Source organism: Equus caballus, chromosome 15 (genome assembly GCF_041296265.1).
Source record: "Equus caballus isolate H_3958 breed thoroughbred chromosome 15, TB-T2T, whole genome shotgun sequence".
Taxonomy (NCBI): domain Eukaryota; kingdom Metazoa; phylum Chordata; class Mammalia; order Perissodactyla; family Equidae; genus Equus; species Equus caballus.
In genome coordinates, this window is record NC_091698.1 from 52,968,481 (window position 1) to 52,995,030 (window position 26,550).

General features: G+C 41.8%; 1 long non-coding RNA gene across 1 annotated transcript; it reads left to right on the forward strand.

The window, feature by feature from the left end:
* The first annotated feature begins 1,174 nt into the window (after nucleotides 1-1,174).
* On the forward strand, nucleotides 1,175-3,294 carry LOC138917672 (uncharacterized). Its single transcript, XR_011426016.1, has 2 exons — nucleotides 1,175-1,351; nucleotides 2,163-3,294. It is a non-coding gene; the product is annotated as an uncharacterized lncRNA (long non-coding RNA).
* Nucleotides 3,295-26,550: the final 23,256 nt, after the last annotated feature.

Sequence of the window (26,550 nt, forward strand, 5' to 3'; positions counted from 1 at the left end):
AGGCAAACTTTGCTCTGTGCTTTGATTACAGGCATTTGTGTCTAAAAAACATTAACCAAGGCTGTGAGCCTTTTATGAAACACAACAGTGAAATTTCAAGATGAACTGCGTTATTGCTGGAAAGTGCTAGAAAGGCTAAAGAAGGGGGAAGGCGTTCAAACAGATGATTAGCATCGAAAAAGAAGTATAAGCAGGTCTTTGAAGATAGACTTTGCTAAGTGATCTTCCTAGATGAAAATGGTAGAATCGCTTCCTTTTTTCCTTCCGATTTATTATGTTTTATTCAAATGTATGCATGCGGAATTTCTAATATTGGGAGGAGCATACGGCATTGACATCAATTCAGCAACCATTTTATGAGTATTGGTAGGGGCTATGACACTGTGGACCAATGCACGCGTCTTGTCCTCCAGAGCTTCCAGCTGACTCTGGGGATCAGTGGCAGAATGTATGGTGGGTAAGATAATAGGCCTCAGACCTATAGTCTGAGCACTGAGCGGGGAGATCCACTCTTGTTTGGAGGATTAAGGCAGCTTTCTGGGGTACCTCTGACCACCTGCACAGCAGCAACTGCCACAGTCCCACAAAAGCAAGTCTTCAAAGACCGCACTGCAGCTCTGTTCGTGGCCTGAATTCTAAACCCACTCCTCTCCCTGGTCTGGCCACCAGCTGAACCCGTTCCCAGAGGCTGCCTTTTGTCTCCTGCCCTGGTCCAGGTAGACATGTACCTCCTTCCTTACACTGTGAGTGCCTTCTTAGGCCTCCTGTGGGCCCTGGTCTTCTGGCCCTGCCTGTGACTTTCAGACCACTTGTTTGCTGTCTGAGTGTATATGCATGTTGGCTAGAGCAGAGTTTCTCAACCTCAGCACTATTGACGTTTTAGGCTGAGAAGTTCTTTGTTGTGGGAGACTGTCCCGTGCATTATAGGATGCTGAGCACTAGATGCCAGTAGCACCCCTCCCTCAGCTATGACGACCATAAATGTCCTCAGACATTGACAAATGTCACCCCGGAGTGGGGGTGGGGGCAAAATTGCCCCCAGTTGAGAACCAGTTATCTGGAAGATGCTTTAAGAGTCCTATTATTCATGTTTATATGTATGATGTGAAATTTATCCAATCTAGTCTAGAGTAGAAACTTGCACATCAGAAACATCTTCCTTTTTCTCTGGCAGGTCATTGCTTCCTGACACTATAGGAGCACTTCATAGACGGTTCCACAAAGAATACCTAAAGCAGGGGCTGGCCCGGTGGCGCAGGGGTTAAGTGCGCACCTTCTGCTTGGGCAGCCTGGAGTTCGCCGGTTTGGATCTCTGGTGCGGAAATGGCACAAGTTGACACGCCATGCTGTGGTAGGCGTCCCATGTATAAAATAGAGGAAGATGGGCACAGATGTTAGCTCAGGGCCACTTTTCCTCAGCAAAAAGAGGAGGATTGGCAGCAGTTAGCTCAGGGCTAATCTTCCTTAAAAAAAAAAAAAATAATAATAATAATAAAAGAATACCTAAAACAAAGGACGACCTGTGAGGGCCCCTGTGGAGGTAGCTGCCAGCTCAAAATGTCTTTGTGATACTGAGAAATGTGTGTGAATTTTGCATTCTTTTCCACAATATTGCTGTGTTTATTTTTGATATAAACATAAGGTGCTCCCTATACCCATAAAAGCAGTAAAATTGAAGTGCCCTAAATGTTTACCTTGTTTATCCTGTGGCTTGATGCCCTCCCCACTCCAGGCCCCAAAAGGTACTTGCAGCTACTTTGAGGAGTAAGACATTGCACAGTTTTATAGGCCAGTCAGGCTTTCAACTCAATCCTTAATTGTTTTTGTCAGACCCGTCTCTGCTCATGATAAATATTCATGTAGGCAGCAGAATAGACCAACTCAGCATTCTTGTATTTACGTAGTTAGGTAGGAGGGCAAACATTTATCAGGCTATTTTTCTCAATTTCAGTACATGATTAAAGTTCTTAATTATTTTAGGAACTGTGGTCACGGTTATCAAATAATTATTTCAGGCACACACACAAATTTGTGTTGTACCAAAGTAATTACGGGACGACCATAAAACTTGGCAGTCAGTGCCAGTTCCTAACATTTCATTATTTTCCGTTTATTTACGAGGAAACTAGAACCAGCCTCCTGCTTGTGTTTTAATTACTTAGCACAGGAAGGATTGATTTCAGAAAACCTCCATGCTGAAGAAGATAATGAGCCCAGTCCCAGGAGGAGTTCAGGTCTTCAAAGGTATGCCCTGCACCCTACCCTGGGGATGTCACTGTGGGCCCTTTAGCTAGAGCGCAGCCCCCTCCAGAGAGAGCTCACTCCTGTGAAGGTAACTAGAGGCCTCCCTAATGGGAAAGCGGAAAGCGTTCTGCCGAGGAAACAGAAAGAACACTGCTTCCAGCGTTTGGAACTGGCAGAGTAAATGAAAGATATTTTAAGATTCTTTCCAGCAGGGCTTTGGGCGTACGCTGAGAGCCAAGGATGGGCTTCTGCGCCTCCTCTCCAGCCTCACCTTTCAGCAATTCCAAGAGGTGGATCTGTTCTTCAATAAGGAACGTGACAGCCCCTGTGGCGGTGCCCCAGGCCTGATCTCACTCTTCTCATTTCTGTTTTCATTTACTGGTTTATAGTCCTTCTTTTTATTGCCTCTGTGATTTTATTTTCTTGCTGTCAAGTGGCGTAAAGGGTTTCTTAGTTTTGCAGTTTCATGGAAACTTGTGTGGCGTGGCTGGGTGGAAGGAGACCAAGATTCAGATTTAGCAGTCATTTGGAAATCCTGACTAATGGGGAGGAAAACTCAGGAGGCATGCTGCCAGGGTCATTTGATTTTGAGAGGAAACGTGTCTGGGTGACACAGATTTCTGGACTTCTTCAAAGGTGAACTATGCAGAGCAGGGATTAACACAGCACTGCTTCTGGACAAGCCACGGCCAGGAGAGACCTGAGGATTTTAACCTGGCATCCCAATTTGACTAACCAAAGAGATTCAGAGAAAACAGAATTCATTTATTTATTCAACAACTTGTTATGGAGCTGGGCTCCATTTTGGTTGTCATTATGATCGTTTTCTACTTTCCAAACAACCAACCAACCAACCATACACACATGTGCACTTATGATGCTTGCCCTCCCCTTCCACGTGAATTCTTCAAGGGTATCTGTGCTCTCCTCATGTTGCAGACGCCTCCCTGCACACCGCCTCCTGCATCTGACAACATTCAGAATGGCTCTAAGAGCTTCCCCACCAACATGGCAACAGAGCCGAGAAAATAAAAATGAAAGGTTTTGAATTCAGAGGCTGCTACCTTCCATTCTGCCTCCAATCATATAGCACATTTTCTATCTAGATTTAGTTTGGTTGTGTTGATTTTAGGCCTGAATTGTTCACATGATTAATTTATCCCATAAAGAAAGATTAAGTGAAGAGTTGAAGAAATGTTTTCAATCACAGAAGTTTAAATTGGCTGGCTACATTGATTAAACTCGTGGCATTTCATTCTTTCACAGCTTTGGCCTTGGTTGGCTCAGTGTTGCTCCTCAACCTAAGAATCAGTTGGAAATCTATAAGTTCAGGAGGGTCTGGGCTTGACAATACTTTTCAAGATGGCCTGGCATGCGCACACGTGCGTGCGTGCGTGCGTGTGTGTGTGTGTGTGTGTGTGTGTCTTTGAAGGCGGGGTGGAGTGGGGAGGGAGGGAAATTTTCAGCTTTTCTTACAAGGCAATAGTCATCTTAATTACCAGGAATAAACAAAGGTAACTTGGGGAAAGGAAGCAAAGAAGCTGTCTTTGCTTGTTTTTGATCCCATCAATTTAATGCCAGGGAAAACTCCATCAAGAGAAGAGAGGAGCCTTATACTTTTTTTTTTTTTTTGAGGTGACTGAGGCAGAGATACAGATATTAAATATCTATCCTTTGAAGCTTTCTCTGCTAACAGATGTTCTCCTTGGCACTGATCTGGAATCTTCCCTCATACAACTGGATTCCTGACCAGTTCTGCTCACCTTACACATCAGTTGCATGGGCCCTTAATGGTAGAAAATAGCTCGCTTCCCCAGTAATCCCAGCTTCTCCGCTGGACAGGTTGGCCCACTTCATTCCTGGCCCTTCAGGCTCCTCCCTACTCCTTCCATTTGCTCTGGGTTCTCCTTCTGGGCAGGTGCTTCCTCCACTGCCTGTCTTTAGTGAGTAGGTTCTCAGCCTGAAAGAGAAAATTAATAACAAATATGTTCCATATATATGGTCCTTCTTTGGAAGGCAGAATTTCCTGTCTTTCAGGAGGCCAATATTCATCCTTTTCTCTTTTAATCACCATTGACAGAATGTCGTAGCCAGGACAGGCCCAAAACTGAGTGCCATCCCATTTTGAGCCAAAGTAGTATAGCTAATGATTATTCAAGAGAAGTTGCAACCAAAGGTTGGTTCTAGATGATTTATACAGATTATCCAATGCCAGGTGATGTGCTCTAAATAGAAATAAGGAGGAATGATCTTAGTAAGAAGAGAAGATGGGTGGAATTTCTGAGTATGGACAGGATGAGTGTTTTTTCAGGTCTAGTGATGGTTTTAATCTACAGTGTTGTTTATTCTCAGGGCCCTAATAGCAGCTCATGAAAGAGCCACAGTTTCGCCTAAAAGCCCTTAGAAGTTGTTACACGATGCTAGGATAGAGCACCACCAGGAATCTGAGAGAACCCATATCTTTTAGTCAATTGTGATTCAACTCCCTGCTTCAGTGCTGCGTTTGTGTTTAGTCGGCGCGGTCTTTTAAAAACATAAATTGTGTTACGTCAACCCCCCTTAAAATCACTTGGTGGGTTCTCATGCATTTAGAATGAAATTTAGAATTTAGAATGAGACTCTAATTTCCTTCCATGGCTCTTAAGGCCCTACAGAATCTGGCCCTCTCTGTCCAACTTCACCCATGGGCCATACTCTCCCTCAATCACTACTTTTCAGCCCAAACTGGCTTCCCTGGAGTTCTTCCAACAGCCAAGTGCGCTCATTCCTCACGGTCTTTTCGTTTGTTGTCCCTCCTGCCTGGGACATGTTTCTCCAGGCACTTTTCTGGATTCTCATCCTTAAATTCTTAACTCAGATGTCACCTCCCAGGAGAGGCCTCTCCTAATTAGGCCCTGGCCACGGCTCTTTACTGTATCCTCATCTTCTCTGCAGTATTTACCTCCATCTTTAATTGTCTTGTTTATTACCTGGTGTGGCCTTTCCACACCAGAGGGTAAGAGCCTTGAGAGCAGGATCTTCTCTTTGTTCTTCATGAAGTGAAGTGAAGCTGAGCATAAAGATTGATTGCTTTATTGATTGAATGAGTGAGTGAGTGAATGAGTTGATGAATAGTACACAGTCAGAGATCTGCAGATGAAGTATAACCTCAGTGCTATTGAGGACTTCGGGGTCCCAAGAATTCACTCATTTCCCTCCTGTTACACAGCCTGAGGACAATCATACTTGGGTTGACGTGTGAAGAGTCTGCACCGAGATGTCCTTCCCACCACTGAGAAATCTTGATTCTAGATGCCATATAGGTTATATATAAATTCACGTTAGACATTAGGCAGAGTTGCTGAACCTAAATTTTAAATATTAGAAAAGGCACTTGTAAGCAAGAAAGGTAGAATTGTAAGATCAAGCACAGAAAAGGTAATAGGGAAAAAAATCCCCAAGCACAAGCATAGCAATGCCATCGCCATATTGGTAGTTTTATTGTTTCCTCATCCTCATCAGGAGACTCTCCGGCTCTTCAAAGTAACCTGACATTGAACATCAACTAGAGCATCTTCTCTAAGAGGGATGAGCAAGGAAGGTGCTGCCTTTCCAGAAGACTATTTAATTTTATTTAACAAGCACTTACGGAGTGTTCACTATGCTCCAGGTACTTCTCTAAATACTTCGTAAAAGCCGTCACAGGTTAAGTAGGTTAAGTTCTCTGAAAGTTGTGTTGAGACGGAGTTTAGGGTGTGAGATGCTTATTAGGGATTAACACCTTTGAAGAGAAGGGAGGGAAAGCAGGAAGAAGTCAACTGCATTGTGGGCTCAACGAAGCCTCGGTCAACCTGGCGGGGAGCTTGAGGCGGGTGCTCCTTATCAGGGTGTCCTGCATCAGACCAGAATGGCCCGCCTTCACACCCTCTCTTCACTCAGTCACTAACCGAGGGTACCCCGAGGAAGGGCATGGCCTCGGGCACAGCAGCTCTCTGCAGCTGGCACAGACTGGAGTGGCGGAGATCTGGAGTTTGTCTGCTGACCATCCTCCCTGAATCCGGGCAGCAAGTTCTTCCTTGAAGAGGGATCTGGGCAGTGCCCCTCTGTCTGCTCAAATATTAACTCTTAACCCTTGTGACGACCCTATGAGGACGGTTATTATTATTATTATTATTCCCATTTTACAGATGAGAAAGCTGTGGCATGGAGAAATTAGTTAACTTGCCAAACCAGGTCAGGTAGCAGAGCTGAGATCTGACCCAGGCGTATGGCTCCCGAATCAGAGCTCTTAACTACTCAGCTAAGCTGTCTTAGCTATTACTTCATAGAGAGCGTTGAGGACAGCCTAACAGCAATAATAACAACAATGATATTGGCGCTGCACTTTGACATTGAAAAGTGCTTTCACGTTAGTGTTCTAGTTTTTAATTTAGTTCTTTCTAAGGTGGTACGTGTGTGTGCACATGCGTGTGCGTGCTTGCCTGGTACTGGTGCATTTATTAAGAACCACATCAAAAGGTGATAATTTGGGGTTGCCTACTGTATTTGAATATTAAATCCTCCTGTAAAAATCTAAGAATCAGTCTAGATGCTGAGGGGCAATGACTGGGCCTGAATTCCATTACGAGACAGCAGGTGCTGGGGTTCTCGTGCTGGCCTGAAACAGGAAGGGTCCTTCTGGAGTTTAGGGCAAGAGAGTGAGTAGGTGGAAGAAAGGCTATAAAATGCAGGTTCTGTGCATTAGGTAAAGCAAGCTCTGTGCTGTGCCAGTCATAGGAGTAAGGTTTTAGATTTAAGGGCCTGAGGGAAAAGCAGGTGGCACCATGAGGAGAGGATACAGGAAGGAGAGGAGGGTTCAGCAGGTGGGAGCAGGGTGAGCCCTGGGCACTCTGCGGAGGGTCTGTAAGACGGTACGATGCTGTGAAGAACCCGGAGGGCAGCCGAGGAGGTAAAAGCTAGGGGTCTGGGCTCTCCTCAGAGGGGAAGCATGTGGACTTGGACAGAAGATGGGAGGAAAGAGGAAATCCAGTGGCAGCAGAACATTTTTCCATCACAGTTTTTGGAAGCATACATACACATAATCTTTTTTTTTAAGATTTTTTTTTTCCTTTTCTCCCCAAAGCCTCCCTGTACATAGTTGTGTATTTTTAGTTGTGGGTCCTTCTAGTTGTGGCATGCAGGACGCCACCTCAGCATGGCTTGACGATCGGTGCCATGTCTGCGCCCAGGATCCGAACAGGCGGAAACCCTGGGCCACCGAAGCAGAGCGCGAACTTAACCACTTGGCCATGGGGCCGACCCCCATACACATAATCTTTTAAAGATATTTTAAAATCGTTTCCTACATTATGGAATTATACTTCTTGCTTCTAAAGGTGGGCTTAGTAAGAAAGAAATCCAAGGCTGACAAGTCTTATTGGTATGATACAGAATACACCTTCCCCCCTAATTTGCAATTCTATTTTTGTCTAGAAGAGTTCATGCAATGGGAGTCATTATCCTTAAAACTTTTAGCTGCAGTGGAATTAACTGGTTTAGCATTCTTTTTCCAGAGTTTGGTGAAATCCCCCCTTTGAGCTCAATAGAGAAATTCTGTTTTAATCTGTCGCTATCTTTATTCGTATCGGAAAAGATAGCCCAGAAGGCTGGAACAGAATCTTGCTAGTAAGTGTTCTTTGCAAAGAGTCAGCAGGGATAAAATTCAGCAACATGACATGTAAACTTCCCAGCAGACGGAATGTGTCCTGAGCCAGAGGGATTAAAGGATTCTACTTGGGATCTGAATAAAGGTCATTCTTGCTACTGAACTGATTATGTCACCATCATTGACCCTTATGTTAACAGGTTCTTTCCCTTGTCACATATTCTGTCACATTCTCTTTTGGATATTTCAACACAATTTGCCTATTTTCATAACACATAGAGCCATCTTAAAAACTTGCCCTATAGCCCATAGCATAACAATACTCTAAATATTTCACAAAGCAAAGGAAGTACATAGATGTTAAACAGTAATTCACAACTAGAGGAGAACTCAGGATGTCAAATACAGATCTTACTTAGAGTAGACACTCAAACTCATTTATTACACTGAACCAAATTGGGACAATGTAAAGAGACATTTGTGTATCTGGAGCATAGTATATTTCTAATGCCATCCTCTGGAAAATGAGCATGGTTTCAGAGAACCATAGTTGTTTCCTGAAGTAAATGGTTTTATTTGGGGTGGGGGACAAATAATTCTTTTCTGTAATCTAGGATTTTATTGAAGAATATTCTCCCAGGTCTTATGAAGGCAGAAGTAAGATTAAGTGTGGAGGGTCATTGTCTAGTGGTAGGGATTCAAGCAATGGTGGAAGGGAGCGGAGATAGCTTGGAATCCTTCGTGTTCCCTATTTACCCTTTAATGATTCTGAACTGCCTTTCTGCAGTCACTTCTCAGGTGGGCATAGTGCATGGGACCCAGTGAAAATAAGCTCTATTCCAAGTAGTACTCAAAAGGTGGGCTGTTTCAGGACTTCGAGGTGCTTATATTTAATCCTTGGACACTGCATTTGGAAGCTACCTCTGCTTGTAGGACATTTGTCTCTTCCAAAAGCTGGATTCAGTATCAAAAAGTGAAGTGTTTCATAGAATGCTATACTCACCAGTAAAATCAGGGCATGTTCTTGTGAAAAATCTAAGCATTTGACCACGTAGAGATGAAATTGCTGGATCATAGGGTATGCACATCTAATAGTTTTGTACATGCTGGTAGGTTTCTGTCCAGCCTGGCTGGACCAACTAAATACAGTTTCTGCTTCTTCATATGCTGCATCTCCACTCAGGTGAACCAACCTTAGGACAAATTCATTTTCCCTTTCTAAAAAACAAACACAAAAATGCAACTTCTAGTTATCAAAATTCAATCTCTCAAAGTTATATGGTCACAGATAGATCTCAAATGAATTTGATGGGCATCCAATATGGAGCTTTGGCCCCACGTCTCTCTCTATGATGCAGGCCACACACATACTCTTCAGTCTGGTGTTGTCCTAGAATTAACTGTACACTTCTTTCAGGAGGTGACATTCAAGGCACACAAAGACTGCGAGGTCAGTGAGGGCTGGAAGGGAAAGTGAGCATGGCTCATAAAACCAAGAGGCACTTATGATTTAGCAAGATTAACAAGTGCTGTTGAAAAGAGTTACCCCGCCTGAGTCACAGAGGGGAAGAAGGATGCCGGCTCAGTTCTCTTGGATTTGCTGTCACGCCACACGAGTGGAAAGCTCCTGAAAGCCTTGCATGAAACTGCAATAAAGCTTTTGGAAAATGGCCGTTTCTTTAATGATTATTTCTCTTGGACCTTTACAGAAAGAATGAGTCGTTCTTTGTCACTGGCTCAGTTATTTGCCCTTAACATTTCTTTTGTCTGCCTTGTTGGGAAGGTTATGTTTGAAGCTTGCCCAGGTTCTTAAATCCAAGTCATTTAATACATAGTAAACTCACACTGGACTCTTTTGGAACAATTTCTACTAAAAAATTGATATGTATATATAGTGGATTCAGCAACAGAAAGCTGAGGAAGTCAATCCTTCCCCTTTTCAGGCTGTGTGTAAATGCATGAATTAGTGGAATTCACTAAAAAATTCGTCACTCAAATGTCTACCAATCCTTTTGTCCCTGGTCAAAAACATTCTTCCAGATCAGTGTTTTTAGCTTTTATAGCAACGGCAATTTTCAGAACATAACAGGCTTTGTGTTTCATATGCTGAAAGTTGGCTTTAAATGCTTAATAACTAGAAGATCTCAGGAATATTGGGTAATCCCTGTGTAAGCAATTTCCTAAATGCTATATATGAACTCCCAAAGGTATGCTAGGTATATATGTACGTTGCGATACAGGCAGGTAAATAGAGCACAGATATTCATTTAGATGCCTGGTTTTTGGATTACATCCATAGAGAAGCTACAAGTGTTCTGGCTGCCAGTGCAGGTAGCCTTGGTACTTCTGCTACGTCAGACATTTCCAGTTGATTACCTAATATCCAATTTCCCCTTCTTCCTTACAGACAGAACCTATTTTGGGGTGATTGGCTACTTGCCAGCTAAAAAGCTCTATTCCCCAGACTTACTTGCTATTCAAGGTAGTCATGTAACATAGTTCCGGCCAATGAGATTTAAATGGAAGCCTAATTGATGGGGCTGTCAGAAAAGTCACTGTTTTCCCCGTAAAAAGCTAGCCTGTACATTTTGTTCTTTGTTCTTCATTCTTTCTTACTGGAACGTGGACATAGTGAGGGCAGAAACTACATGCTAATGATGGCAGAGCAAAAAGTTAGGAGGAATCTGGTCCTTGATGGTATCAAGGACCCTTGCTTGGGTAACCCTGGGGTGCCACCTCCACGGTTCTGATGCAGGGGAAATAAGCCACTCGTTGTAGCCACCGTAGTCAGGTTTCTGTTTCACACAACTGAAGCACTTCTGTGAGTTGCCTAATTTCCTTAGAGCAGGGTGCTGGCCTGAGGAGCCCTGGTCACTTCCCAGGAAGCCACTACACTTAGAGTTTGAGGAAGATCAATTTTCAGACCTCCCAAGGACTTGATTAACCAAAAGAAAGAAAGAAAACTCTGAAATTCCTGTCTTAATCCTTGAGTTGCTTTTAGTGGTCACTGTGACCCAAAGGCAAGAAGATATTTGTTTGATGGGGTCAACTTCACAGAGATTTAGCAGAGGAAGATAACTTTACGGAGTCTGTCTGTGTACTCCTGATCATTTTTATGTCGTAAGTTCCCCCACCTCCCAACAACCCAATAAGTTTCTCTAGTAAACAAATAAGAACATCAAGAATGAAAGTCAATTTCATACCCTGCAGCATCAAATGAGCAAGATTTCCCTAGTGTGCATGCATCTGTGAATGTGCACGTGAATGTGTGTGTGCGTGTGCAGCACTGATAGCATTGTTTAGCACAGCAGGGGAAACTACACTTTTTTTTCCTTGCAGTTAAAGATCTAGTTTAAAGTGCATAAACATACAATTTAGTTTGGTAAATAGAAGTGGGCCTGTGGATTGAGAGGACAAGAATCCAGAGTGGTTGACCCCGGTTTGACTCTCACGATAAAGCTCTTTCCACAGTGAATAGGTCAGTCTGAGTAGGGTGTTTGGGATGTGTGTATGACAAGGCTGGAAAGGCAGACTGGAGTCTGACTATAGGGTCCCTTGGGGTCAGGTTCAGGAGTTTGGAATTTATCCTGTAGGCTAGCCTTTCCCCAAGGCTTCCTTAGAACTCTAGAGCAATGAGATGTTTCACAAAAGAAGGGTCCCATGGTCAGATAATTTGGGAACTATATAGGCTATATCCCTCCCTCTTGAAAATTCACACTGTAAAACTGCATATTCAAGCCTGAGAAGTTCTGCATTAAGTGAACCGGTTCTACTTAATTCAGGATTCCTCTCCTCCTCCCCCAGACAATACCTGGTAGAAGTAGACACTTCGGAAGGCGCTGCAGGGGTAGTGCAGAGGCATTGGAGGTCTTTGAAAAGAGTAATGTAAGCAGATGCTTTGGAAAGATTTGTGAAAGCAATGTACAATCTGGATCAAAATTTGGGGAAGAGGGTGCCTCCAAGAACAACTAGAGGCAAGGAATCATTAGGTCGGAGGCTCTCCAACCTGGCTGCATATTGGAATCACTTGGGGATTAAAAAAAATTCCCAGATTCCATTGTACTTCTAGAGGTTTTGATTCAGTAGATGTGGTTTGGGCCCAGGAGCCTGTGTGTGTGGGTGCAATTCTGATTCAAAATCTAGTGTTGGGAATTTATGAGTCCAAACTAATTGTGAAGATTGTGATAGTCCAGTTGAAAGTTAATGAGAAGAGTACTTGGATAAAGGCAGTGGAAATGGAAAAGATGGGAAGGATGCAATAAACAGAGTGAGGCAAGAATCTATATGCCTTGGCAAGTGACTGAATGTGAGGGTGGGATAGAACAGGGAGGAATTCAAAGAGGTTTTAAGCCTGGGTTACTGGGGAGAATGATAGTATCACTAATGGAGGTTAAAGCTTAGAGAGCAAGGCAATATTTTCAAGAAGGAGGAAGCTTTGGTCCTGGATATGTTTGGGTTGAGATGCCAACATATCTGAAGGCCTACCAGACAGTTGGAAATGCAGCTTTCAAATGCAAGAGGGGGAAAGGGTCTAGATCCACAGAGAGATGGTAGTTATGACTCTGGGGATAGCTCAGTGTTCTAATGGATGAAGTCTAAAGAGAGAGAGAGCCAAGAATAGAACCATGAGAATGCCTCCATTCCAGGCTTGTGCTCTTGGGATTCAGTAGGGATGGTCAGAGGAGTGGAGCAGTCAAGAGCTGTGTTATGAATGTCAGGGGAGGAAAGCTTCTAGAAGGGTGCATTTGTTCAGGGGCCTTTTCTTTCAGACAGATCTTATAGCAGGCTGTGGTGCTGCAAGCTTTGGGCCTGACTCCCAGCTCCAATTGTTACTTACATGATTTCTTGAGCAAGTTAATCTTTCAGAGCCTCTGTTTCCTCATGTATAAAATGAGTATTACATTACCTCCGTACGATAGGTAAGTGCCTATTGTAATACCATGTAATATGGTATACAATATAGTATATATATTATATAGGTATAATACATTATATACTATTATTATCATCTTAGTGAGGTGTCCTTTGACCCCATTAAAAATTAGTTGAATAGACAAAATAAGTGAAAAAGAGAAATAATCGATCATAATTCTCTCATCTTAAAAATTAATTCTTGGGGGTCAACCCCATGGCCGAGTGGTTAAAGTTCCATGTGCTCCACGTCGGCGTCCTGGATTTGCAGTTCAGATCCTGGGTGTGGACCTACTCCACTCATCAGCCGTGTTGTGACGGTGTCCTACATACAAAGGAGAGGAAGATTGGCACAGATGTTAGCTCAGGGCTAATCTTCCTCAAGAAAAAAAAAGAGGAGGACTGGCAATGGATGTTAGCTCAGAAGGATCTTCCTCTCTCTCTCTCTCTCACACACACACACACGAAAAATTAATTAATTCTTTTTATTTTAATGTTTTAACTTTAGTCCTTAGGTCACTGACTAGTTGCCTGGAGGAACTCAAGGGTGGGTTGGGAAGCATTTAACTGTTTTTCCAAGTTGGTTTTTTTTCTTTTGTTATGTTCAGGAGATACAGTCACCAACCACCCTGAGCCAGACCAAGCCTCACCACTAGAGCTACACCTATGACCTCTGCCTTATTTTTAATGCTAAGATCTCTCCAGGAGGAGCTTAGGTCTTATTACCATGACTTGCTGTGTGTGTGGAAGCATATTTCCAACTGAGCCTGCACGAGTCAATACCCACCTCTCCTTTTTGAATATTCATTCCCCATCTGAAATAGAAGGTCCCTGCTTCCCTTTGTTTGGGGACACCATGACTTTGGGAATGATTCCTCATGGTCTCCTATTTGCTGCAAATATACTTTACTTCGTAAGACAACTACTTCTGATGGAGAGTCTGATTTAACTCTCCAGGAAGCGAATTTGATGCGGGGTCAGTGAGCTGAGGAGTTGAAAGAAAGATTTCTTGGACTCTCAAGATCTGGCAGTATTGCTCTTTTATTTAGAGAATAGTGTGGAATAGCATGGGGACAGGGCCCGTGGGCAGTCAGAGCTGCTGCTGCTGCCGCTTCTGCTGCCTCCGCTGGCATGGGGACAGGACCCATGGGCAGGCAGAGCCTCTGCTGCTGCCCCCGAGTTGAGGGTTAGGGCTAATTTTATAAGGCATGGGTATGTGAGTCATTTCTTTACAAGACAAAGGAAAGAACATGAAAAAAAGTTAAAATGGTATCAGTGCAGGTGGGGTCTGGTCGTTGGGTGATCCCATGACTTTTAGACAAGAATCAAATCGGATTAAGTAAAGGTCAGAAGCCACCACCCTAAATCAGTTACATGAGATTGCCAGACAGCAACCAACTTAAGTTCTTGCCTTCCCCATTAAGAGTTTCTAGGGATAAGGTCATCTCTCTTCTTCTTCCTGGTACAGAGAGGGAGGCACCTTTTACAGATAGAGATTTACCTTACAAATGTAAATGTGTCCCAACAAGGGCAAGTTCCATTCCCCAGAGCCTCCTTCCCTGTCCCAGTTTATTGAAAGCAATCAGCCCAAAACAATCCCACTGCCAAAGAGACATATCCTGGGGTGGCCAATTTCAGGTCCCTACAAGGTCATCCCCCCTTCCTTCACAAATGTAAATATCTCTCAAAGAGTAAGCAAATTCCAGTCCTCAGAGCCTGCTTCTCATCTGCAGTTTTTAAAAATTAACCAGCCTAAAATCCTCATCAAATTCACTTTCATTTCGGTAACACTTGACCACATGCATCTATAATTTTACATAGATATAGCATCACTACAATTTTGAACTTAGCATTATACCCTAAGAATTTCCTGTCATTGTTACTTAATTTTCTTAATTATCATTTTATTTACTCACCAATTTTCCAATCAGTAGACGTTAAAGTTGTTTCAGGGTTATTTTTTGCTTCATTTCAAATGATGATCTAATTAACTTAAACATTAATATAGCCCTTTAATTTTTATAAATTATTTCCTCTTGGATGAAATATCAGCAGCAGAATTATTGGGTCAAAGGGTATGAACAGTGAATCATTTTCAAAATATGTTGCTGAATATCTTTCTAAGAGTTATGTCAATTAACCTAGTTTCCAAGGATTATACCTGTTAACAAAGTACGAGTGTACCAGTTTTACCGTACCCTTACCAGAACTAGTAATCTCATTATTTTTTATATTTTTGCCAGCATAATGGTAATTGACTGGCAGAAAACAAAGGTCATTGTTGCTTAATTTGTGTTTTGATAACAATTGAGGCTAAATATTGAGTATTTTTCCATATGATTGTTTTGCTAATTGTATCTCTGCCTGTAGAGGCATCCTGTTGGTCTTAGCATAAATGTAAACTTGTTGATGACACATTTGTTTACTTTTAAAATTGAAAGGCTATGGACGTTGCCCTTGGAATGTTGAAAGAAAATGAAGAATTGGGTAGGATATTCTGTCTTATTCTTGAATATGTTGAGGATGTTTACCAAAGGGGATATTTATAAAGGTGTGGTAATGTGAAGGGAAGCTAACAAGGGGTGGTGCAGTATCCTGGGCTGGCAATAATGGTACCATTTCTAGGCCTGAAGAGATAAGGCGAGAGCTCAGATAATGGAACCCAAAGACATAGTTATAGGAAAGGGCTGCCTGACAGGATCAATGGATTTTGAAAGAGAGACAGAGTCAACCCATGGTGACCCATCAGAGGAAAAATGAGAAATAAATATCCTGACCTTGATGATTTCTCTGATCTCCTGGGGTATCGCCCCTTGACCCAACCCAACTGCCAGAGGGCAGTTAATGCAATCCATAAAGGTCACCCTCCTGGAGCCCTAAGCAGAATGAAAAAGAGAGGTGGATCAATCTAGAAGGACAAATGGAATATAGTCAGCACAGATATTCTGGCAATACGACCTTTTAGAGCAGCTGATAATATGAGCCTTCACAAACAGATGCAAGATTATGGATCTGAGGTGTCAATTCAACTTTTGAGAATTATTAAAAGCTATATAACTTAGCTTTCAAATAGAAACAAAACAGAATGTTAATGTCATTACTTGATCTTTTATAGGAATCTGGATAGTAAAGTTTATTCCTTGCTTGAAGGAAGTTTTATTATGCTAGAATCTCAGAAGCAAGGAAGAAAGAAGCGTTACAAATCTCAGAAGTCAGTAAGAAAGCAAAGGGGTGAGCAAAGGGGAAACAGTCCAGGAATGTTAAGAATGAAAGGGATTTATAGGGTGGTACCCAAGACTTTCTGATTTTGTGGGTTGGATGGGTCCTGGAAATTTATATTTGTAACAAGGACTCCAGATCATTCTGATGGAGCCACCGGACTGTCATTTGGAGCAGTTGGGCAACACAAGCTTTAGAAAGATGTTTCAAAATCTATGACCTCACAGATTTAATGGAATCAATCCAAACGGAAATGGCAAACTTGAAGATAATAAAACAACTCACCAGGAACATGGATTTCCTTGCCTTAAAGCCAGTGTTTGGATCCACAGTTGTATATGACAGCTAATAAGATGATGGTTCTAACAGTAAGCACTTCCTACAGGCTGACCCCTGTGACAGGTATTTAATATTCATTGTATCACTGAATTCTCTTAACAAGTTCATGAGGTACGATTAGTATCCACGTTTTATAGATGAGGAAATTTAGGCTTATGAAGATTAAGCATAAACCAGAGAACTCACCACTATGTTGCTTCTCAGGTCCTGAGTTTCATAGCCTGTCTGCCTTCTTCTCACTCCCTTTTCGAGTTATCTTGTGTTTGATTTATATATAACATCCAGAGTTTGTAGTAGTACCTCGTAGGAGGAATAGAGAAAAATATGTCTACTCCATCTTCCTGAAGGCAGAAGTACTTTAAAATATTTTTTTAAATAAAAAGAGTCATCATATTTCACTCTTGCCAAGTTACTATTCTCACGCCTCCATAACTTTCTAGTCTTTGGCCGGATATATAAATATTTGTATGAATTTATAATCATAGTTCATAGCATTATGATTTAAGACCTTGGGCTTTGGCTTGAGTCCCCACTCTACAACTTACTAGTTGTGTGATCTTGAGTAAAGACTGCATGGGGAGCCTGGACTTCTACTCCCACCCAGTAATAATGAAGTACCCCCTCCCCTCTTTGCTGGGGTGGTGTCAGAGGAGGCCTAGTGAAGAGTCAGGACTTTCACCATTACTCTGCAGTAATGAAGCTATCGCTACTACAGTGTCAGTGATGACCATGTGGAGAGCTGGAACTCTCACCTCTGCCCAGCAGTAACAAAAAACTTTGCTTTTCATTGGCTGAGTGGGGGAACCCGGACTGCTACCTACACCTAGGAGTAATAAGGATTCCTCTCATTCACTCGTCAGAACTATGTCAGAAAAAAGCCAGCTAAAACAGATTTAAATAAGATCCAGCATCTCACAACATAATATGAACATGTTTAGGATTCAGTCCAAAACCACTTAATCATAGCAGGACCAGGAAGGTTTCAAACTGAATGAAAAAAGACAATACATAGATGCCACACTAAGATAAGAGTAAGGTTAGAATTATCTGACAAAGATTTTAAGTAGCCATGATAAAAGTGTTTCAATAGCAATTATCAACACACTTGAAACAAGTGAAAAAAATAGAAAACCTCAGCAAAGAAGTAGAAAGGCTTAGAAAAGAAACAGAAGCATACAAAGAAGAGCCAAATGAACTGAAAAACACCAAACAAAAACAAAAACTTCAGTGAGTAAATGTAACATCAGAATGGAGGAGACAGGGGAAAGAATCAGTGAACTGGAAAAGAGAACAATAGAAATTACGCAGTCTGAATGACAGAGAGAAAATAGACTAGAAGAAAAATGAACAGAGCCTCAGAGACCTGTGGGATTATAACAAAAGATCCAACAAGTGTGTCACCAGAGCCCGGGAAGGAGAGAAGACAGTAGGGCTGAAAAAGTACTTGAAAAAGTAATAGGTAAAAATTTTCTAACTTTGGTAAGAGACATAAACCTACAGATTCAAGAAGCTGAGTGGATTACAAACAGGATAAATCCAAAGAAATCCACACCAAGCCACATCATAATTAAAGTGAAAACTAAAGACAGTGAAAAATTCTTGGAGGAAGCTGGAGAGAAGTGACATTTTACCTATACGGGAAAGACAATTAGAATGACAGAATTTTTCTTATCAGAAATCATAGGGACAAGAAGGAAGTGACCAACATTTCTCAAGTTCAAAAAGAAAAAAAAACTATTAACACAGCAAAAATATCCTTTGGGAATGAAGGGAAAATCAACTCATTCTCAGATGAAGGAAAACTAAGAGAATTTGACACCAGTACTCTAAAAGAATGACTAAAGGAAGTTCTCTAAACAGAAAGGAACCAATAAAATAAGGAAACTTGAAACATCAGGAAGGAAGAACACTATAAGCAAAAATATGGTTAAATACAATAGGCTCTCCTTCTCATCTTGAGTTTTCTAAAATATGCTTGACAGTTAAAGCAAAAATGATAGTACTGTCTAATATGGTTCTAAATATGTATATTTAAGACAATTATATTTTAAATGAGGGAGGGTAAAAGGAAGTAAAGGGAGGTAAGTTTTCTATACTTCACTCAAATTAGTAAAATGATGACATTAGCCAACTATAGTAAGTTATGTATACATAAGGTAATACTTAAAACAACTACTATAAAAGCGATACAAAGATATATATTCAAAACCATCATAGATAAATCAAAATTGAATTCTAAAAAGCATCCACGTAACTCAAAAAGAGGGAGGCAAAAAACAGAGAGAACAAGCGAAAAACAAAAAATGGCAGACTTAAGCCCTAACATATCAATAATTACATTAAATGTTAGTGGTTTAAATACACCAGTTAAAAGACAGAGGCTCACCAGAGTGAATTAAAAACATGACTCAACTGTATGCTGTCTAAAAGAAACTCACTTCAAATAAAATGATATAGGTTGAACATAAAAGGATGGAAAAAAGGTATGTCATGCAAATGTTAATCAAAGGAAAGTGAGAGTGGCTATATTAATATTAGAAAGAATAGACTTCTGGGCAAAGAAAATTACTAGAGACAAAGGGGAATAATATGTAATGATAAAATGGTCAATTCACCAAGAAAGCATAGCAATCCTAAATGTGTATGCACCAAACAAAAAACTGTAATATACGTGAAGTAAAAACTGATAGAAATGAACAAAGAAATAAACAAATCAACAATTATAGTTGGAGACTTCAATATCCTTCTCTCAAAAATTAGTACAATGATTAGACAGAAAATCAGCAAGGATATAAAAGAACTCAACAACACTATCAACCAACAGTATCTAGCTGACATTTATAGAACAGTCCATCCAAACATAGCAGAATATACATTCTTTTCAAGAGTGTATGGAACATATGCCACGATAGATCATATCCTGGGCCATAAAAGAAACCTCAACAAATTTAAAATAATTGAAATCATACAGAGTGTGTTCTCTGAACACAATGGAATAAAACTAAAAACAAATAACAGAAACATAACAGGAAAATTTCCAAGCACTTGGTAATTAAATAGCACATTTTCAAAAAGATCTGTGGGTCAAAGAAGAAGTCTTAAAGGGAAGAAAAAAATACATTGAATTGAATGAAAATGAAAATACAGCATATCAAAATTTTGGGGACATATCTAAGGAAGTGCTGAGGGGAAAATTTATAAAACTCAATGTATAACTAGAAGGAGGAAAAGTCTTAAATCAATTATCTAAGCTCCCATCCCCAGAACCTAGGAAAAGAAGAGCAAAATAATCCCCCCAAAAATACAAGGAATAAAATAGTAAAGACAAAAGAAGAAATTAAAAATGTTGAAAATAGAAAGGCAATAGAAAAAAACCAACAAGACAAAAGGCTGATTCTTTTCAAAAGATTGATAAAATTGGCAAACTTTGATCAAGACTGACAAAGAAAAAAGAGAGAGAAGGCACAAGTTCCCAATATCAGGGATGAAATAGGCTATATCACAGATCCTGTGGACATCAAAAGGATAAGGGAATAGTATGAACAACTCTACACACACAAAGTTGACAACATAAATGAAATAAACTGATTCCTTGAAAAAACACCACCACAACTCACCCAATATGAAATAATTTGAATAGTTCTATAACTTTAAGGAAATTGAATTAGTAATTTAAAAAAACTCTCCAAAAGAAATCTCCAAGTCCAAATCGTTTTGCTGAAGAATTCTACCAAATGTTTAAAGAAGAATTAACGGCAATTCTATATAATCTCTTTTAGAATATACAAAAGGAGGGAATACTTACCAATTAGTTTTATGATGTTAGTATTACTTTATACCCAAACAATACAAAACAGTATTAAAAAAACCAGAAAAAAACAAAACTGCAGGCCAACATCCCTTATGATAGATGCAAAATCCTTAACAAAATACCAGCAAATAAAATTCAGCAATATAAAAATGGTTATACACCATGACCAAATACTGTTTATTCCAGGATGCAAGCCTGGTTCAATATTAAAAAATCAAAGTAATATATCATATTAACAGGCTAGAAAAGAAAAATCACACGATGGTATCAGTCAATATAGGAACAGCGTTTGAATCCATTCATGATAAAAACTCTCAGAAAAATAGGAATAGAGGGGAACTTCTTCAACTTGATAAGGGACATCTACAAAAAAAAATCCTACTGAGAATGTTCGTTGATTGGAAGACTCGACAGAGTAAAGATGTCAATTCTCTCCAAACTGATTTATAGGCTTAACTTAATTCCAATTAAAATCCCAGAAAGAGTTTTTGCAGACATAAACAAGAATGTTCTCAATTTCATATCAGAAGGCAAGGGAGCTAGAATAGCTAAAATAATTTTTAAAAAGAAGAGTTAAGTAGAAGGAATTGGTCTACCTGATTTCAAGATATATTATATAGTGACAGTAATCAAGACTGTGTGGTATTGGTGGAGGGATAAACACATAGATCCATGGAACAGAACAGAGAGCCCAGAAATAAACCACATAAATATGCCCAACTGGTTTTTGACAAAGGTGCAAAAGAAGTTCAGTAATAGAAAGACGCACTTTTCAATAAATGGTGCTGTAGCAACTGGACAACTGAACAGCCTTAGCCTAAAAACTGAACCTTGACCTAAGTTGTACACCTTATACAAAAATTAACTTAAAATGGATAATGGATTTAAGTGTAAAATAGAAAACTTTTAGAAAGAAATATGGGAGAAAATCTTCAGGATCTTGGGTCACATAGAGAGTTCTCAGACTTGTCACCAAAAGCACAATTCATAAGAGAAAATATTGATAAATTGGACTTCCTCAAAATTATAAATTTTTGTTCTGCAAAAGGCCCTGGTAAGAGGATCAAAAGGCAAAAGAAAGAGTGGGAGAAAATATTTGCAAACCCCATATCTGACAAAGGACTAGTACCTAGAATAAACAAAGGACTCTAGAAACTCAACAGTAAAAAAAACCGAAGAATCCAATTAGAAATGGGTGAAAGACATGAAAAGACGTTTCATGAAAGAAGACACACAGATGGCAAATAAGCACCTGAAAATATGTTCAACATCATTAGCCATTAGAGAAAGGCAAATTAAAACCACAATGAGATATCACTATACACCTATTAGAAGAGCTAAAATAAAATAGTGGCATCACCATCAAATGCTGGCGAGGATTTGAAGAAACTGGATCCCTCACACTGCTGGTGGGAATGTCAAGTGGTACAGCCACTCTGGAGACAAGTTTGATGGTTTCTTAAAAAACAAAACGTGAGGGGCCTGGCCAATGGCGTAGTGGTTAAGTTCACACACTCCACTTCGGCAGCCCCGGGTTTGGGGGCCCAGATCCCAGGTGCGGACCTACACACTACTCATCAAGCCGTGCTGTGGCAGTGTCCCACATACAAAATAGAGGAAGACTGGCATAGATGTTAGGGGCAATCTTCCTCAGGCATAAAAAGGAAGATTGGCAACAGATGTTAGCCCAGGGCCAATCTTCCTCACACACACACAAAAACAGAAAAAACGAAACATGCAACTACCGTACAACCCAGCAATTGTTCTCCTGGGTGTTTATCCCAGAGAAATCAAGACTTATGTTCACACAAAAACCTGCACATAAAAGTATGAAACAGCTATATTTTATGTAAATGCATCTTCAAGCCCCCTGGACTAATCCTCTTTTTAATCCAGTTGACAGCTCCTATATAGAAATTCTGGAGCCACCACTCCTGCCTGCGAAGACTGAAAGAGAAAAAAACATATAGAAGATAGAACCAAGTACTGATTTGAAGACTTGATACTAAGCCCTCCAGAGAAAAGGAGAAATTACACAGTATATAAACCCCAAGGAATTACCATGCTGCTCTTGTAATCATTGATGTGAACCTGGACACTGCTAGACGTAATTCAGAGTCCTGAAAAAATAAAATGTTTTAAAAACTTCATGAATATTTATTGGCCATTTGCTCTGTGTGAGGCATGAGATTTCTGTATGAAATTAACTTGTGTACCTAACGATTATCCACGTTTCACAGATGACCAACTTGAGGTGCAGAAAGGTTTAAATTTAGATTCTACTCTGCGCCGGGCACTTTGATATTCGGTCCTTCTCTGATTTCATTCTCAGAGTTAGTCTTCGTCAAGCTTTCCTGCCTCCTGCTTTCCCAAGTCTTTGGCCATCATCAAGAAGAGTATAATGGGAGTGTGCTGAGACTGAACTCCAAAATTAGGACAACAAATCTTGAAAAGCTCTACGTTAAAATGTGCAAAGAAAGGTGGACTTGAAATATTAATCTTTGGGCTGTTCCTGCTCTCCCTGCCTTCTGGGTCCTTCCTTTAGGGGAAGAATACAAAGAATTTAAGAATGCAAAGAGAAGAAAATACTAATGTTTAGGTTATTGTAAACTTTCGAATCAGGTTCTTGCAAAGCAAAAGCCAAGGCTCTGAGGGCCCTGGGGCACAGGGTTTATGCCATAGCAGGGACAGGAAGGAGATGAGAAAGGGGAAGCCATCCTTCACCCAGGCCCCTGCACTCCAGGAAGACCACACAGGGGTCTCCTATGCGGAGAGGGAGAGAGCTAGCGGACCTTGCCCTGAGGGCCATTCTGCACCGTTTGACAGGGAACATCACTTGTGTGCTAGGCAGGGGAGTCACGTGGCACTTCTTCTTCTGCTATTATAGGCTGAATTATGTACCCCCGGACTCATATGTTGAAGCCCAGTACCTCAGAATGTGACTGTATTTGGAGACGGGGCCTTTGAAGGGGTGATTATGTTAAAATGAGGCCGTTAGGGTGGGCCCTAATCCATCTGACTGGTGTCCTTATAAGAAGAGGAAATTTGGACACACAGACACCAGGGACATGTGTGCACAGAGGAAGGACCATGTGAGGACACAGTGAGAAGACTGCCATCTGCCAGCCAAGGAGAGAGGCCCCAGGAGAAACCAGACCTGCCAACACCTTGATCTTGGACTTCTGGCCTCCAGAACTGTGAGAAGATAAATTTCTGTTGTTTAAGCCACCCAATCTGTGGTTTGTTATGACAGCCCTAGCAGACTGCCATCTGGCAAGGGTCTCCCATCAACCACAGAAAAGATGCCTTCCCATGCCCAGTGACTTTCCCAAGCTGCATCCCCACCACCCTCGACAGACTGCTTCAACAACAGCTCAAGGCACTACAACACCCTCCACAACACAGGCTCCTTGGCCCCAAGACTGGGTGGGGATGGTGTGGAAGGGAGGACTCGGCAGAGGACCTTGGGTGGGGCTAGACCACGGGGAAAGCCTTCCCGGTTACAGGCACAGAAGTTCCTCAGAGGGTGGGGCGGGGGGCGGAGGACAGAGCTGCATCTCTGGAGGTTATGATTAACTTGACCTAACTTGACCGAACTTGACCGTGAAGCGGCCTGTGTCCCGGAGAGAGCAGGGCAAGGGGAAATTGGTTTCTTTCTCACTCAGTTGAGTTGGTGGGGCTGTGCCTTGTCTAACCAGACTCAGGGTGGCCTGGAGGGGTAGGTTATGAAATGGCCAGTGACCAGCACGGCCCCTGGGCAGCAGCCGTCCACAGTGAGACTCACGGGTTTGTGTTCCTGCGGAGTTGGAGGAAGCCTTGGGGAGAGGATCCAGGGAAAGGCCAGCTTCCTGGGGTGTGTAGTTCAGAGGCTCAGTGTCTCTCGGGCACCAAAGGGAAGGGTGACCTCTGAGTGTGGGGAAATGAGAGCCATCTGGGTGATGAGAAGCTCTGTCATTGCCTACAATTTCTCATTCTGCTCTGGGCTTCAGCCGCCACAGCAAATCTATCCTTGGAGTTTTCAGGTCTCCGTTTGGTGCTCGAATTGAAACATAAATGACAAGATTGTATATGTTGGACCAAAAGAAAGACTGTGGTTTTATGCATGGGTAAGGAGAGGAAGTAACCGATTCCATTCTTTTTTTTAAACTTAAGTCAAAATAACAGTTGCACAGCTGAGGAAGTGTGTGTGTGTGTGTGTGACTAGGGCTGAAGTCGAACCAACGTGGATATTTCTAAAACTCTGGGAGAGGCACAGCGAGGGCCTCCCTAGCCCTGAGATCTGAGGAAATCCCTCTAGCCTGGGAACGAAAATAGACACTCCTATTTTCAGCTAAACCCCAACATCTTTCCCTAAAAGTGGAGAGCTTGGATTAAATCACTGCAGAACATTATAATTCTAGGATTTGTAATTTTACTTTGATCCTTACCAGTGTTTGAGTCAAACCCTCCTTATCACTAGGTTCCTCTTCCTGAAGGTTAGATGGCTGTGAATGTGTGTGCACTTATGTGTGTGAGTGTAGTGTATATGACCTGTATGCATAATATGTGTGTGGTGCGGGTGTGTATAATGTGTGTGGGGTAGTATAGGTTTTGTGTATGTGTGTTGTGTGTGTGGTATATGTGTGTGTTGTGTGTAGTGTGTGTGGCTTGTGTGTATAGTATGTGTGTGTTTGGTGTGTCATGCACTATTTATTCTTGCTGTCCCAAGCAACCCCCCACATTGCCCCATCTATGCTGGATTTCCGGATCCTTCAGAAATCCTCTCTCCCACATCAAGCCAAATAAGCAAGAACACATGTGAAAAGCCTTCCTTATTCCGGTGCCTCTTGAGATGCAGCCAAACAGCTGGAATTACATGCTTTGTAGAGAATCAGGGACGTGGCAAAGAGCAAAGGGAAATTCAGTTTGTATTTGCAAGCCAGATTCCTTTTTCCAAACCTGAGAGGGCAAGACAGGCTAGAGGCTGGGCTGTCTCTTGCTGGCTCCTAAGGGTGTGTGTGTCTAGGGGTATTTTTCATTAAAATCTCTGTGTTCTCTAGCATTCCTCCTTTTACATGTGCATTTGCATTTCAGACTCCAATTTTAAAGTCAGCCTCTTCTTTCCTCTGCATCTCTTCCTCTAGTTCTATTGCTCTTCACTCATCTCTCCAGCCCCCTTGCTTACCCTTTGCCTCAGAACAGTATGCCAGGCTCCTTGTCAATGGTCATTCAGCGTTCTTAATCTGCCGGGAGGAGGAGGCCCCGGATCAAAGCAGGGAAGATTAGAATGCTGCGCGATTGCCAGGATGCTGGGCCTCGGAGTCTTTCAATACTTCCACCCTCCTGATTATGAGAGGGTTTCCTCTTGCTTCTGGGGATGCACAGAGCTGCCAGGGTCCAGCTTGCCGTTCCACATCTGTTCCAGGTGTGTGTTGCTGCTTAACAAATCACCCTAAATTAGGCGGCTTGAAACAACAATCATTGATTTTGTTCATGAATCTGCAACTTGGTCAGGGCTCTGCTCCCACACGGCACTTGCTGGGGTGGCTCAAAGGTGAGGGGTGACTCCACAACAGGAGGCTGGAGTCGTCTGAAGCTCCTTCACTCACATGTCTGGTGTTTATGCTGGCTGTTGGCTGGGACCTTGGCTGGGACTGTCAGCTGGAACACCTATATGTGGCTTTTCTGTGTGACTGTCTGGCGTTCTCACAGCATGGTGGCTGGGTTCCAAGAGTAAATGTCTCAAGAGACAAGGTGGAAGTGTGTATTATTTTAATGACTTAGTCTCAGAAGTCATTTAGTGTCACTTCTGCCATACTCTATTGGCCAAGGCAGTTACGAAGTTCTGTGCAAGTCCAAGAAGGGGTGACATAAACCCAACCACTCAGTGGGAGGAGAGTTCAACGTCACATTGTAAGAAGAGCATGTGTAGAGTGTGTGTGTGTGTGTGTGTGTGTGTGTGTGATGTGCTATGCACTGTCATGTAGTAATGTAGTGTACACATATGAAGTGTAGTGAACACACACTGTGTTGTGTCATCCATGTTTGAAAATGCAGTCTGCCACATCTCTTTCCACACCATCATCCCTTTCTTTGCATCTTATAGTCCTATTGGTTTAAATTTATAGACAGAAATATAATTTATAGTAAGGATTGTGTTATCACCTGGGTGCTAAAGCTGATAATTTTGTTTGAATCATGTGGTAGGCAGAATGGTCCCAGGATAGGTCCCAAGGTTTTTGCCTGCTGTTAGACATGCCCTGAATAGTCTCTTCCCCTTGAGTGTGGGGAACCTGTGAAATGATGGGATTTTACTGGGGTGATTAGGTTATATGGGATGGCAAAGGTGAAGGGATTTTGCAGATGTAATTAAGGTCTCTCATCAGTTACTTTGGGTTAGTCCAAAGGGAGATTACCCTGGGTG